At 37.3% G+C, this 14,906-nt stretch overlaps 1 protein-coding gene across 3 annotated transcripts in view; it reads right to left on the reverse strand.

Annotated features, from left to right (window-relative positions):
• Window positions 1–14,906, reverse strand: part of LINGO2 (leucine rich repeat and Ig domain containing 2) — a 486,960-nt gene that overhangs the window by 340,637 nt on the left and 131,417 nt on the right. The window lies entirely within an intron of this gene.

Raw genomic sequence — 14,906 nt, forward strand, 5'->3', positions numbered from 1 at the left:
CCAGGTCCCTCTCTGCCTGGCTGCTCTCCAGCCACTCTGTCCCCAGCCTGTAACACTGTAGGGGGTTGTTGTGGCCAAAGTGCAGGACCCGGCACTTGGTCTTCTTAAACATCATACCATTGGTTTCAGCCCATTTATCCAGCCTGCCCAAGTCCCTCTGCAGAGCCCTCCTACCCTTCAGGAGATCGACACCACCCCCCATCTTGGTGTCATCTGCAAATGTGCTGATGGTGGACTCAATCCTCTCATCCAGATCATCAATAGAGATATTAAACAGGACTGGGCCCAACACTGATCCCTGGGGGACACCACTGGTGACTGGCCACCAAGTGGATGCAGCACCGTTCACCACCACCCTCTGGGCCCGACCCTCCAGCCAATTCCTAAACCAGCAATGTTAGCTGTTGTCACAGACAAGGGTTTGCTACAAAGGGGTGTTACGGCCTCAGCAAAGCTATTGCAGTGTGTTTGTAACTAGCTACAGATATTATTATGGATAAGCAATTGCCTTAAATGCGGGATGAAAATTACCTAAACCGGCCATCAAAAGCAAGTAGACCTTGACTGCAGAATACAATTCATCACTGTAGTATCCATGTTACACAGCAGTTACTCCAGTTGTTGCTCTAATTTTATGACACTGTGTTTCCACAGATTCTGTTTGCAATACTGACCATAATAAAAATGGAAGAAACACACAGCCTGAACATGGGAGATTATATGAAATATAGAATAAATTTCCAATGTTGACGAGGAAATATAATGCAGATATTGTTGGCCTTTCACTTGCTTCTTACCCTCTATACATGTAACATTTAATTGACAAAAAACGACATCACCAGATTATGTGATAATCAGGTAAAACAATGAACTTAGTCTAAGTTGGAACATGGGAATATGATTTAGAGTTAACTGAACAGAAACATCTTTTTTTTTTTACAATTTTGGTGTTGGGAGAAAAGTTTAAAATGAGAGTCAAATAAGAAGCCAAGGCCAAGGTGCAATGCTTCCCTAAACTCCATTCTTTCAAACACCAGACACATTACCTAGCAACTTTCAGGCACTAATTTATGACACCCATTCGTAGAAATAATTCAACAAAGAAAAATTAAATCAGGTAAGAAATACTGGTTGTTGTTGCACAGGACTGAAATAAAGTTCTTACCTTACTAGACAAACACTTCTATTAAGGTTATCCAGAAAAAAAAAACCAGCTACCCCAAAACAAACAGCCACTGCTTTTGGTGCAGTCTGGTCTACACCCAAGAAACTGTAGGCTTTTGCCTGAAGGGACTATATCTCACCTCCCATCTTGTAACAACATTTTTTCTGTTGTTTTAACAAGTTTCCATAGATACATATATTTTTAACAATGTTGAAACACATCATAAAGTTCTTACATTGTCATTTATCTACATATTAAAGCTCAGTGGAGATTTTACTGGCTATCACAGTTATAGGCACTACAGAGTAAAAAAAATGCAGTGCAATGAGAAAGACAGAAATATAAAGGTCACTTTTTTCTGGGTTTCAATGGTTTTAGCAAGTTTTATCAGGTTCTGGTGGATATGGACTGCACAACTACCAAGGCAAGAGCAGGTTCTTTGCCTCGTGAATATGTAAGATCTAGCATGACAAAAAGTGAAATAAGTGCCAAGGCTAAGCAGCAGCTTTTTCTTGCATTACTGTTGATCTAACAGTAAGCCTCCTAAAAGAACATACAACTATATATGAACACAAAGAAGTTAGCAAAGATTTTGTGCAGAAGGCTGTGAAATAAGAATTTCCTTTAAATGCTCCCCTTGCGTTTGGGAAATCTATAATAAAAATTTATGCATTTCACTTCTTCTTGCATAAGCTGAGACTGAACAGAATGAGAGTGGGGGATGAGATAACTCATCCACTCTTAGGTTAAAAAACACAGTATCAGAAGGTTCTCTGTCTTATTTTCACTACTGCAGCAAAGTCAGTAACCCTTCTGTTTCATGTCAGGTTTCCCCCTTCTAGGGCAAACCTGAAACAGAAGGAAGAGAAGGAGAAGGAGGAGAAGGAAAGAGAAGGGAGGGCAGGACTTATTGATGTATCAATGTATAATGCAACTTTAAGGCTGCATTGTGTTTAATGTGATGGTTGCTCTGGAGGCATCAATTGAAAAAACACTTAATAATCTTCTTATTTATAGTTTAACGATTTCTACTTGAGATCTGCTTTAGCTGTATAGACCTTTCCCATTTCCTTTAATACAGTCCACTCAAATAAAAGCCATCATGTTGTTATAACAAGTAAAACTATCTATAAAACAAGTAAAACTTACTATAAAAATTCCTGTAAATTTTGCCAACCTATCACTAAAAACACAATTCTCAAGGCAGAACGACTTTGCTGGAAATGAACGACATTGAAAATATGTTATTAATCTTTTATTTTCTATACAGCAATCTAACAGCATGACAGATATTTTAATATGATGATGCATTGTCACATTAAAGTATCCTCAGTGCTTTCCATGGGACAAAGTCGAGGCAAATGGCAAAAATCCATGAAGGAGTAGAGAAGGGAAAGCCAGCAGGAAAAAAAAAAAATGAAATGACAATAAAAAATTCTCTGGGGGCTGCAAATCAGAGAAGAGTTTGGGAACTGATTAGAAGAAGAAAGACAGCTGCCAGTGCTTTGTGGCATTTCTTTCAAGGACAAGAACATCAGCTCTGTCAGCTGCAAAATGGACAATTTGTTCATCCTGGCCCTCTTGTTAACTTCATCTCTGAGCCTGTGTGTCAGGGTGTGAATATGGGGTGACATTTCTACCTGATCCCATGTGCTTCCCTCATCTCTTTTCTTTCTCACTTATGTACACTTACTACTGTGTTCTTTATAGGTGGTCTGAAACTAGAGAAACAGTGAGATGTACCAACCCATCCACACAGTTTGCCAATCACTGCAAGAAATTGTCATGTTTATCTGTAACACACCACAACTCTAGGGCAACAATTGGGCTGGAACAAACCCTAAAGCAATGTTTGCATCTTGGTGGGCAAAATTCACTCTTGTAGCTGAAAAGTAGAAAAGAAAAAAAAAAAAAACAAACAACCGCATAAACCCAGTAATCCTACACTAAGCAGAGATTTCCACTAGCAGCAGTTACTTCCATGTACAAAAATGTTTTGATTCTTTTTAATTTTAATTCTACCTTCTACTGTTTTCTTAAGGCTGCCCCCAGATATATTATTATTGGGATACTGATGAATAGTTTTCAGTTGATGCAATACTAATTTCCTTATAGAATCTTTGATTTACACTACTAAACCAATACTATGTCAATATACAAGCAATTTGCATATGTCAGTGGTCTGAGGTACAAGGTTATGTAGTATGCATGTAAATATTACAGAAATTAAAAAAAATATTGCCTTAGAATTTTATCAACTCATGTAATGGCTTCTTCCTAACAGGTATCACTTCTGTCTCTTACTATATCTTATTGCATTATCATACTCTATTCCACAGTAACACAGACAATGAGAGTCAAAATTTCTTTATTTACTTCCAAAATCTTCAGCATCAAAACGAGAAATCTGAATAACTGAAGGATACCAGGTGAGAATATCATTCCTCTGAAAGCTGATAGTAAGGAAAGATATCGAGGTTTTCTTGGTTTTGCGCTAGCATTCATATATTATTTACAAGGCTGACAGAGTAGGGCAACTTCTTTACAATCCAGTCACAAAGCTGGAATTAGCTATTTACATTTAGTATACTGCTGCTACAGAAAAGGATTATCAAAGTGTCTCCAAAATGCAGAGTGCTAAATTAGACCAACCTGTAAAAAGGCCTTTAATCAGCAGCTCTGTGGTGGTCAGTATTCATTTAGTCAGCACTTGATCTGATACCCATGTTAGCAGCAGATATCTCAGGATTCATTAAAAGCAGCAGGTAGATTTGAATATTCATTCTCCACAGAACTAACAGCATGTCAGTTTTGGCAGGTAAAGGCTGGGTTGTTTCTGCTTTTTTGATATTTAAATTTCTTCTCATTCCTTCTCAGCACACAGCATTATAAGACATTCAGCTCTTAGGTAGCTCCAAAGCTGCAGTCTCCTCTTCAAACGAAAAATTAACCACCAGCAGACTATGGTAAATATTGTGTCCAACTTCCATATGATCAAGCCAGGTAGCAAACCTATTAGCACACTGTTTTGGGGAACCCTGGATTTTTTTAGCTATTGTCTGGGTGTAACCTTTCTCTCCTTCCCTCCCCTCTGCACCATCCCTCTCCCCATGTTTCTCCATCTCTCTCCCTCTTTCTCCATCTCTCACGTACACATGCACACACAGTCAACTGCTATTTACACAGCCAGAACAATTCTAGCATACACAGCACTAAATAATAGGAGAAAGGTGTCAAAACAAAAAGTCCTTGTCCTGGAAATCTGATGATACAGTAGCACAGTATAGTACAGATTCATAGTAAAGTACTGAAAAGCAATTGGCTATTGTAGTCAAATTGCTTTATGGTGGGAATAAAGCTATTGCATACAAAACACTGATAAGCAATTAATATACTAGTAAGATAAGTAGACCTCTCCTGTATTATATTAACAATTGGAAAAAAATCTGTAATTTTTCTTTTATTTCTATGTAAGCTGATATTTATGCTTTTTCATTTTGTGATATTCTTACTAAATATACGATTTGCATGCTTTAATGATTATATTTGTGCCTCACAAAGAATTAAATGTATGTTGCTATTTCTGCAGTATACTCTCATAAGCTTCGTTCAGGAAAACAGCCAAAAGAGGTAGTTAGGAACATTGTATGTAATTTACTGGACAGAAAGAAAAACAAAAGAAAACCATGCAAATGAAGTTTTCCTGTTACAACTGCATTGGTCTAATTGCTCACTTACACAGGTATATCCCTAGACCTTGTGATGCCACACAGACCAGCTCTGGCACTTCTCTCAGCTCTCAGGTAAGACAAATAAGACTCACGAACCTCAAATAAAGCAATTTGCTTTTCTTGTCAGGTTAACATCCTGGCAGTTTAGCAAGATGAATCAATACACTGAGTAGTCAAATGAGCACTGAAATCACTGCATGGGAAAAAAACCAGCATGGAGCTTGGCATCAGAAGGCAGCTGGCAGACTACATGAAAGAGAAAGGGGAAGCCTTTGACAGCTGTGATTTGTTAGATCATCTCTGCCATCTTGTGAAGCCTCACCATTAATTAGGCCAAGAAAAATTGCATCAGATAGAGAGGCAAATCCTTTCATCTTTCCACAGGTCATCTTATGATTTGAAGTTATGTGTCATCCTCACAGAGAAAGTATTGCATTCATAGAAGACAAATGTGTCCTACAGTGTTTAGATCTTCAAGGATAATTAAAAGTTGATTCCAAATGTAAAACCAAAAGGTATTTCCCAAGTTAATGTGATAGTAGAATTTAAAACACATAAATAGAAAAACAAACCACCAGAAAACATGATTAGAAAAAATGTTAGCAGCCTTCTCTTTCTTTTGTTTGTTTCCCTGACTGCCTCCTTCCCAGGTTTGTCTGCATGTTGCTGCCTGGTTGACTGCAGTGATGGAAAATGATGTGGGTAGGAGGACAGGAAGAAGTCTCCCTTACTGATCTCAGTTCTGAGCAGTGCCAGGAAATGAAGATTCTGCAAGAATACTGCTCCCAATGAAACTCATACAGTTTCTTCAACTGCTTTTTTGTGGGGTTCACGAAACAAAAGCTTTTGTTTGCTTGTTTGTCTGTTTATTGCCTCTGTATCTGCAGTTGTGATATGACTGCTTTTTTAATTATGGGCAGTCCCAACATACATGAGCACTAAATATTAATCTAGACTAAACCAGTGACATCTTTGCAGGTCAGATAAATCTTAGCCAGCACTGCATTAAGCTAAACAGGACAGATCAGGAAACTATAAAACCATGATCATGTTTTAGTTAGCAAATAGAATATGCTATTCCTGATGTGTTTTATACAGGAATTGTTGAAAACTTCAGAACTCAAATTTCCATTTACATAAGACAAATTTTGATAGCTATTACTATGTCATATAATCAGTGAATATTCTAAGTTGGAAGGGACCCACAAGGATCATCAGATTCCTGTCCCTGCACAGGACAGACCCCAGAATCACACCAAATGCTTGAGAGCATTGTCCAAATGCTTCTTGAAATCTGTCACTGCTTGGTGCTGTGACCACTTCCTTGGGGAGTCTGTTCCAGTGCCCAACCACCCTCTGGGTGAAGACCCATTTCCTAATATCTAATCTAAACCCTGACACAGCTTCATGCCATCCTCTCAGGTCCTGTCACTGGCCACCACAGAGAAGAAATCAGTGTCTGCACCTCCACTCTCCCTGATTAGAAAGTTGTTGTACCAGCAATGAGGTCTCCTCTCAGTCTCCTCTCCTCCAGACTGAAAAGACCAAGCGACCCCAGACGCTTCTTGTATGGCCTTCAGACCCTTCACTGTCTTTGTTGCCCTCATTTGGACGCTCTAGTGGCTTAATATACTTTTTAAGTTGTGGTGCCCAAAACTGCACACAATATTCAAGGTGAGGCTGCCCCAGTGCAGAGCAAAGAGGAACAATCTCCTCCCTCGACCAGCTGGTGAAGCTTTGCCTGATGCCCCCCAGGACAGAGTTGGCCCTCCTGGCTGTCAGGGCACTGCTGACTCAGATTTAACTTGCTATCAACCAGGATCCCCAGGTCCTTTTCCATGGGGCTTGCCCCATCCCAGGCGCAAAATCTGGCACTTGCCCTGGTTAAATATATTCAGACTTCATAATTTCTAGATGGTTTCAAGGTCTGCATAAACCTGCAATAGGCTTAAAGGAACACAGTTATTTAAATTATTGAAAATTTCTGTGTAAAATATTAATATTTTGGAGAAAAAGAGAAATAAAATTTCTGATCCAAAATCAATCTGAATTCTGCTGAAAACTCCCAGGTACTATTGCACGTTAGCAAAACTCTATCTCCTTGCACAACTGTAGCTTCCCTCATTCATATTTTTTTACTTTTTTTTCTGTCACTTTATTATTATGTTCTTTTTTTAAAAAAAAACTTCTATTACTTTCTATTTTTATTTCAAAGCCCAGATCCTCAAGGCTAAAAAAAAAAAAGCACTAAGGAAATAAGGAGTTCCTCCTTCTGCCAAGGCTGCAGGAGATTTTAGGTCAAAAAGGAATTTAAACCCATAGCAACAGCATTTTACATAATGCAGAAAGCTTGGCTTCCATCATGAGGATCATCTGGCACTCCACCAGACATAACATACATCTAATTTCTTGACTTTCTGGAAAGTTAAAGAATGCTTTTTTTGTCCCATATTACCCACTCAGTATACATATGAGACCAACACATAAGATGCATCCCAAGTTCTGAATCCTCTCCAGGGCACAGGTTTTCTTAAACAAACTCCACCATTTTTTGAGCACACCAGAAATTCCTCAGAAACCAGAGTTTCTTAACATGGTATTAAATTATCCCTTTTCACTTTCCCTTGGCCTACAGCCATAGTCCCCTAGAGATCCTTTTCAGAGCAGTTCAAGTGTCCTGAGCCACGTGCTTCAGAAAAATGCAAACTTGGTTGTGATGCTCATTCTTACTCACAAAGACTCTCAAGGCTCTGCTTGTGGAGATTTCTACCACTGTCACCTCTGGAGAGCTTAGCCTGAAGAGTTCTACCTCCGGGCTTTTTACACTGTCCTGATGACAGTGTTCCCATACCTGCATCATTCCCAGAAGCTAAACTATCATTGCAAACTGGCATTTTTGACCTATTATCTGTCTACAGCCATAAAACCACAGTTGCAAATTTGTCTCTTTCAGTCAGTTTTAAGTAGTGAAAAAGAAATGGCATAAATGGGAAAGCGTTCCCTCTAGCTATGAAGAGACACATAAAAAAATCACGCAAAGGAGAAAAACTAAAAAAAAAAATGAAACCAAAACACAAACACATGAGAAGGGCTTATATTGCATTCCAGTATGGATATATGTACACTTAGAAGAGCTGCCATTGCAAGTGAACAAGAATGCATCTACAATAACTATAATTGGCAGTACCTATAACAAAGGTAGAAAAAAGGCATTAGAGGGAAGCATTCTTTCAGAAATTGCTTGTGGAAAAAAATGCTAATGCATAGATGCAGTAAAGGACAACTTTCAAAGTGCGACTGTGCAGCCTTGACAGTGTTTCTCTACCAAAAATTAAATTCAGTACATCTTCATGCTATTTGTCACAAAAAAATGGTAAGCAGTAAAATGGTTGATCAATCACATCTATTTTAAAATAAAAAGGCTCAGCTATCATACAGCTGTGAGTGAATGCCTACAGCAATGGCAAATTGACCATACTACATGGGCTAAGTGGTCTTTTTGACCATCAAGAGGATATTATCAGACAGATATTAAGGCACACAGGAAAGCCACCTGCAGAATTCAATTGCATTGCTAATTTACAAAATTAAAAAAGTCTTTATTATATTAAAACAGAAGGAAGCAGACAACAGTGCTGGAAAACCTAAAGATATTCATCATACCTTTGATATGTACGTATTATAAAGGATTTAGAATCAATGAAACAAATTAATTTGTTTTAGAAATATACAGGGAAACAGGTAAAAATTACTATTATCAAGGTCAAAAGTAAATGACCCATGCAGCTAATAGCTACAACACACACGTTCTCTGCAGCTACTGGCAAGTAGAGAGAGCTGGTAATAGCATTCAGAGATAGCTCTCTGATACAGATCACCCTTTTTCATTTGCTTGTGGACAGGTTTTGCCTGAAGAAGCACCATGAGAAGGCTTCAGAAGGATTAATAGCTCATTGTCAATCAAAATGAGGAAAGTCCAGGTACTCTCTTTTACTTTCTCTTCTCCCTGTGCTTTGAAAGCATTTGGAGCATTTTTGCCAAACAGAATGCTCATCCCTCTCACTGTAACAGGACTACACTAACCTGTTTTCTTCCCTCACAGCATGGAGGTGGGCCTTTGGAAGATGAAAGAAACCTTATTCTGGGTTAGGGTTTAAAATTTGCTTGCTATGCTATCAGATGAGCATAAGAGTTGGCATCAGGAGTAGGGAGGGAAGAGAAGGATATTAGCCCCCTCACTTGTGGTAGCTTGGAAATCCAGAGATGGCTTATTTGAAACTAAAATAGTTCTCATTAGCAGCTAGCTCTGGTGTGGCCTCCTTTGACAAAATGCTGGAGTTAGTCTTGAGCCTGGCAGTTAAGCAGTATGTTTTAACTATTTTGTCTCTAACTATTGCCAAACTATCTTCTAGAGACTTTCTTCTGTTCTCAGAGGAAGCTTAAAAGAAATTGAGTTTCCAACAGCTCCTGGAAAGGTTGCTTCTTCCTCTTGTAGGCATTTTTTTCACTATGAAAAGACTTTTTTCACTATGAAAAGAGACTTGCATTCCTCCCTTTCTAGTTCTTTGTTTGCTTTCCTATTAGTGGCAGATAACCCTAAAATTAACTACTCCTTTGCATCTACACTTACCAATAGAGACCCAAATATGATCTTCTTCCCATATATTTCAGGAAGGATATCAAGGTCCTGGAGCAGGTCCAGAGGAGGAGAAATAGGCTGGTGAAGGAACTCGAGCACAAGTCCTGTGAGGAGAGGCTGAGGGAGCTGGGGCTGTTCAGCCTGGAGAAGAGGAGGCTCAGGGGAGACCTCATCACTCTCTACAGCTCCCTGACAGGAGGTTGTAGCCAGGGGGGGGGTTGGTCTCTTTTCCCAGGCAACCATCAGCAAGACAAGAGGGCGTGGTCTCAAGTTGTGCCAGGGGAGGTTTAGGTGAGATATTAGAAAGAATTTCTTTACAGAGAGGGTGGTCAGACATTAGAATGGGCTGCCCAGGGAAGTGGTGGATTCTCCGTCCCTGGAGATTTTTAAAAAGAGACTGGATGTGGCACTTAGTGCCATGGCCTAGTAACCACAGCAGTAGTGGATCAAGGGTTGGACTTGATGATCTCGGAGGTCCCTTCCAACCTAGCTGATTCTATGATTCTATGATTTTATGTGCTGGGGCATCTTGTGTTCTTCAAATCCCTTATATTTAGGACTTTCACTGGCCACCACTCCCTTTCATACCTTGGTGCTTTCATTTGTCCCCAAAACTCAGTAGCATACGAGATCTCTGTATGCCTAAATTTCTTGCCTATCTCGCTTACCTTCTGATTCATCTCCAAGACCCAGTATCCTTCTCAAAGAACAGCATAGGCTAATTTTCCATTCTGTTACTAGACAGTACTACCACAGAGTTGCTAGAGGCCATCATGACCTCCTGCATTTCTGATGATTTCATAACAGTGCTCTTTAGGCAGAAAATTAGGAAGGGTAATTTCTTGGACTGGTTGGGTATGCAATTGTTTTAATGGACTACTAACTAAGAGCCACATTTTAAAATATTAATGGCAACTCCTGTCATTTGCATGAATGAGAACTATTCACCTACAAGATCTGAATGCAAATCTCCTTTATAAATTTAAACCAACTGCAGTCATGCATTGCTGTCTTCAAGGTGCAAAGCAAACTGGTACAGTCAGTTTTCTGGCCTGTGAAAATACATTCACACAGTTAAATAATAAAATCTGTTTTAATACTGATTTATTTTGAACGTGTTATACTTGGCATATTTTTAATCTTGAGCTGAGACTGTATTTTTTTATCAGAATATTAAAAAATATAATAATTACTTACCTTTTTATTGAAATAAATTCTCCTACAATTTTACTAATATTTTTCTTTTCTAAATATACTTAAAATCAGAAACTTTTTCTCTTTTTGAAAAGTACAGCTTTCTATCTTTTTCCAACATGTTAGGGATGAATTTATTTAAAAAAATATCTGGCCAATTTAGAAGACACACAATGCTTCTAAACTTTTAAATACACAATAATTTAGTTTCATTTACTATAATCCATTTACTGTATTACAAGTGTTTTTCCCCAATGGTAGTATTACAAGCAATGAGTTAATCACATTTCTATAACCAATCATCGTGTTTCTTGAAAATTTAATTTTCATTTAATTGAGTGCTGTTTTCTAGATTCAGTAATGCAATCTATTTAGTCTACCTACTGTCCACATCCTTATGCCTCACCCAATAGTTTTACATAAATTACGCCTAATTCACAAATCCACTGTGCTGTAAACAAAACAATTAAAATTTATTATTTCACAGTGTAGAACACCGTGTTAGTCACCCTAAGACCACAGAAAGAAGACAGAGCTAACATATGCTTCTAACAGAACTGCTCCCTCCCACCTCTCATGCCCCTGCTCACTGTTTTGGTTCGTATTTAGTAAAGCACATGATTCATTTAAAGCCTAGGAGTCATTTGCATTTAAATTATATGCCTAAAAAATATTGAGCATTTGCTCATGTGTTCTATGAATATAGAATCTAATTTAGTACTTGCATAGAAGAAAGTTAACTTTTACTGTCAAACAACTGAGAAGAAACCAAACCAAACCAAACAAATAAAAATCCCCAATTCTAATTTAACAGTCAAAGGGTGAGAACAGTATTCCAGTCTATTTGAAATCATGGATGAAAACAGATTTTGGTGGAGATTTAACAACTGCTTAATGACAGAACATATTTGTAGCCCTCCATTTTTCAGTCATTCAAAATGGTTGTGCTCTGGGACTGGATTTAACATATCCATTTGACAAGAATATCCATCTCACAAGAACATCCATCAAAATGAATGGGAAGCTGTAATGAACAGTGACATTCCTAGTCACTTTCCTAATGACTACTGTTCCTCAAAAGCCAAATGTATCCTCAGAACAGCAACTGCCCCTCTGTCTATTAAAATTCATTCTCTGTGCCCTGTATTTAGTAACATGCTAACTATGAAGTATTTACACTCTCAAATGTAAATAAGTATCTCTTTTCAAATTATTAATTTAAAGAAAACCTCTGCCTAGATTAAGATGTATACACAGAGAACAGTCACTTCATAACTTCTTCTCCCAGTACCTTCCAGAGTCAGAGAAATTTCTGTGAAGACCCCTGAAATGATACCACTTAAGTCTGTGCTAATCTTTTTTTCCTTACAGAGAAAATTGCTGTTTGTTCGGTTGTTGTTTGAGGTTTTTCGTTTGCTAAAATAACCACTCTTCCAACAAATTCTTGCTTATTACCAAGAACTGACCAATTAACTTTTTAATTTTTTTGAACTGAGTCATCAAGACAAAACCGCAATATTTCCCCAAATATCCGTCCTCTTATGATAAGCAACACATAAAGGTATTTTTTTTAATTAAAAAAGTCATTTCTATAATTAGTGTTATATTTTGCCTTATAACATCCAGAATAAGGTTTTGAAACAAGCAATGACTAGAAATCACAGTATCTATCTGTCCAATGAGCTGTTTTAAGTGGATTTTCAACTTAGCCATGTGCATAAAAGTTTCAGACAGAGAGGTTTAAAGTCTTTTCCTCTTCCTAGCACCCCTTTTTCTGTGTCTATTCCCCCTAAGTTTTCCTGAACTGCCAACAGCAGAGCACACCTCACACTACACGTGGGTAAGAACACTGCTGAAGGCTGACACAACAAGAGTCATTGCCCTCCTTGTGGGTAAAGCAGTGCTGATGTCATCTGTAGTGCCAGCAATTGGAGCTTAAATTGTCAAACTGGAGCTTAGTTGGAAATCCAGGCATCTAGGTGAAGCTGAAATTACTCAGAGCTTCTTTCTGAGAAATGAAAGATTTTCTACACCTAAAGGTGTTCACTTCCTGTCGGTCAGAAATAAAACTCTTGAACTGCTATGTTAATGTACAGAAGTTTGAATTATCCAAGAGAATATTGAAAACAAACCATATTTTTTATTTGAGTCTATGGTTTACAGTAAGACTTCACAAAAATTAAACTCAATCTTTCTTTTAGTAATAATTGAGCAGATCCACTCTACATCTAACTGAAATGTACATCTGTACATCTGCACATCTGTATAAAAAGTTTCAAATTATTATGTGAATGACAAGTATTCATAAGTTACTTGAAATCTTGGTTTCTTCTAGTAGCTGAAGAAAACTTCTAAATAATTAGGAATCACATTACTGCAGTAGCTTATGACCATTAATTAATTTAGCATTCATTATTTTATGATTGTTTAAAAGAAAAGAAGCAATTTTACCCAAACCATTAAAAAATTTCATGGCTCTCAAGTAATCTACATTAAAACCAATAAGAGTTTTAATGAATATCTAAGACATCTAAAAGACTATATCAAACTACTTTGAAATCATTTGCCAATGGCTTTTTTTTGCAAATTGAAATTATCTCCCTATTTGATAAGGATTCCTTGATGTAAATCAGCTAAAAAATGTAAACATGAGCACTAAAATATGTAAAACTTTGATGCAGTGTACACTAGACTTCTAATCACATTTTTAATATAAGATGATTAAAATCCGTAGGGTAAAAAATGAACAAAACAAAACATAAAAAACCCGCATCTGTGGGCACCATAAAAAGTCTCTTACATTCAAAAATTCTGCAACGGAATGATAATAATTTTTATGAACTCCCAAAATATAGACACATGAAAGATAGTATTTAAAATGAGAAAATAAAGATGTGCAATTACAACATGCAAAGCTAACAACTTGAACTCTGTAACAGGACTACCTCTTGCCATCTAGAAATTTAGATTAATGAAGTTACCAGCAAGAATCTTGCAGTTGTCTGTCACCTCCCAGAAGATCTGAATAGCCATAAGCTGTGTCCCTGCACAGCTTTAATTATAATCATTGTTTGAAAAGCAACCAACCCTCTGTTTTGGCTTGTTTGTGGTTTTTGGTGTTTTTTTCCCCTCTGCTCTGTTATAAACTTACAATTCTGTCATAAAATAAAAAAATACTAAAATAAAAAAATACTAATTGTATGGTATCTTTAAACACACCTCCCCCTGTAATTTTTAATACTCCATTTGCTAAATTATCAAGATGTCTATTTTTGTGTCAGCTGTTACTGTTCCAAAACAGAATCTGTGCTTTTTGCCTTATAATACCACAGCCAAAATGATCAGCTGCATCATATAATTTCACAGCAGAAAATCTTGCCTTGCAGTCAAACACACTTGAAAATTACCAATAGTTAAGAAATATTTGATATGTCATTTCATTTTAATGAGATTTCATAGGCTTCTCATTAGGAAAAGAAAATCCAACATGTGAACTAACTTGTGCTACTAACGCTTCTAGTGTTGTTTATGCTCTATGCATTTTCTTAAGCTTAATGGTATTTCAAGAGATCTCTGCGAGTCAACAAAAAAAAAACAAACAACCTATTTCATGATCATGACTAGTCATTGCTACCAGCAGTAGTGAAATAACTCATCTAGATCTCATGGGACAGTAATTTCCTGTTAATAACTATTAATAACTAAATATTTATTTTAATTTCCCCATGCTTCTTGGGAGAATCCCACCACCATTACTTGTGATTACAAAACTCCCCGTATTATTGGGCAGTAAAGTTAGGATTATGTTGCCTTTTACACTGATCTTACAAATATATCTTCTCAGAAAGTAAGAACTTGCTTTGCACCATTTCTACCCTTACTCTTAGGATACCAAACAGCCATTTACAGGATTGAAATGCTGGATACTTTGGCACTTATTTTCAAGTAAGGTAATTAAGATGATCAGGTATCCTAGAGGCATATCAGGTGAACATCTGGGGATAAAAAAGACCATAAACAATCATATGCTGAATCATAGCAGGTACATGATGGTAACTGATGTGATACAAGTTTTAAAATAAAACCCCATAACTAAAGCCCTTTGCAACTGTATTTATTGAGGTGGAGACTCTGGTAAATACAGAGTGCCTGTAATTACTTGGTAATTTGTATTATA

This window comes from Lepidothrix coronata, unplaced genomic scaffold (genome assembly GCF_001604755.1).
Source record: "Lepidothrix coronata isolate B3197 unplaced genomic scaffold, Lepidothrix_coronata-1.0 Scaffold55, whole genome shotgun sequence".
Taxonomy (NCBI): domain Eukaryota; kingdom Metazoa; phylum Chordata; class Aves; order Passeriformes; family Pipridae; genus Lepidothrix; species Lepidothrix coronata.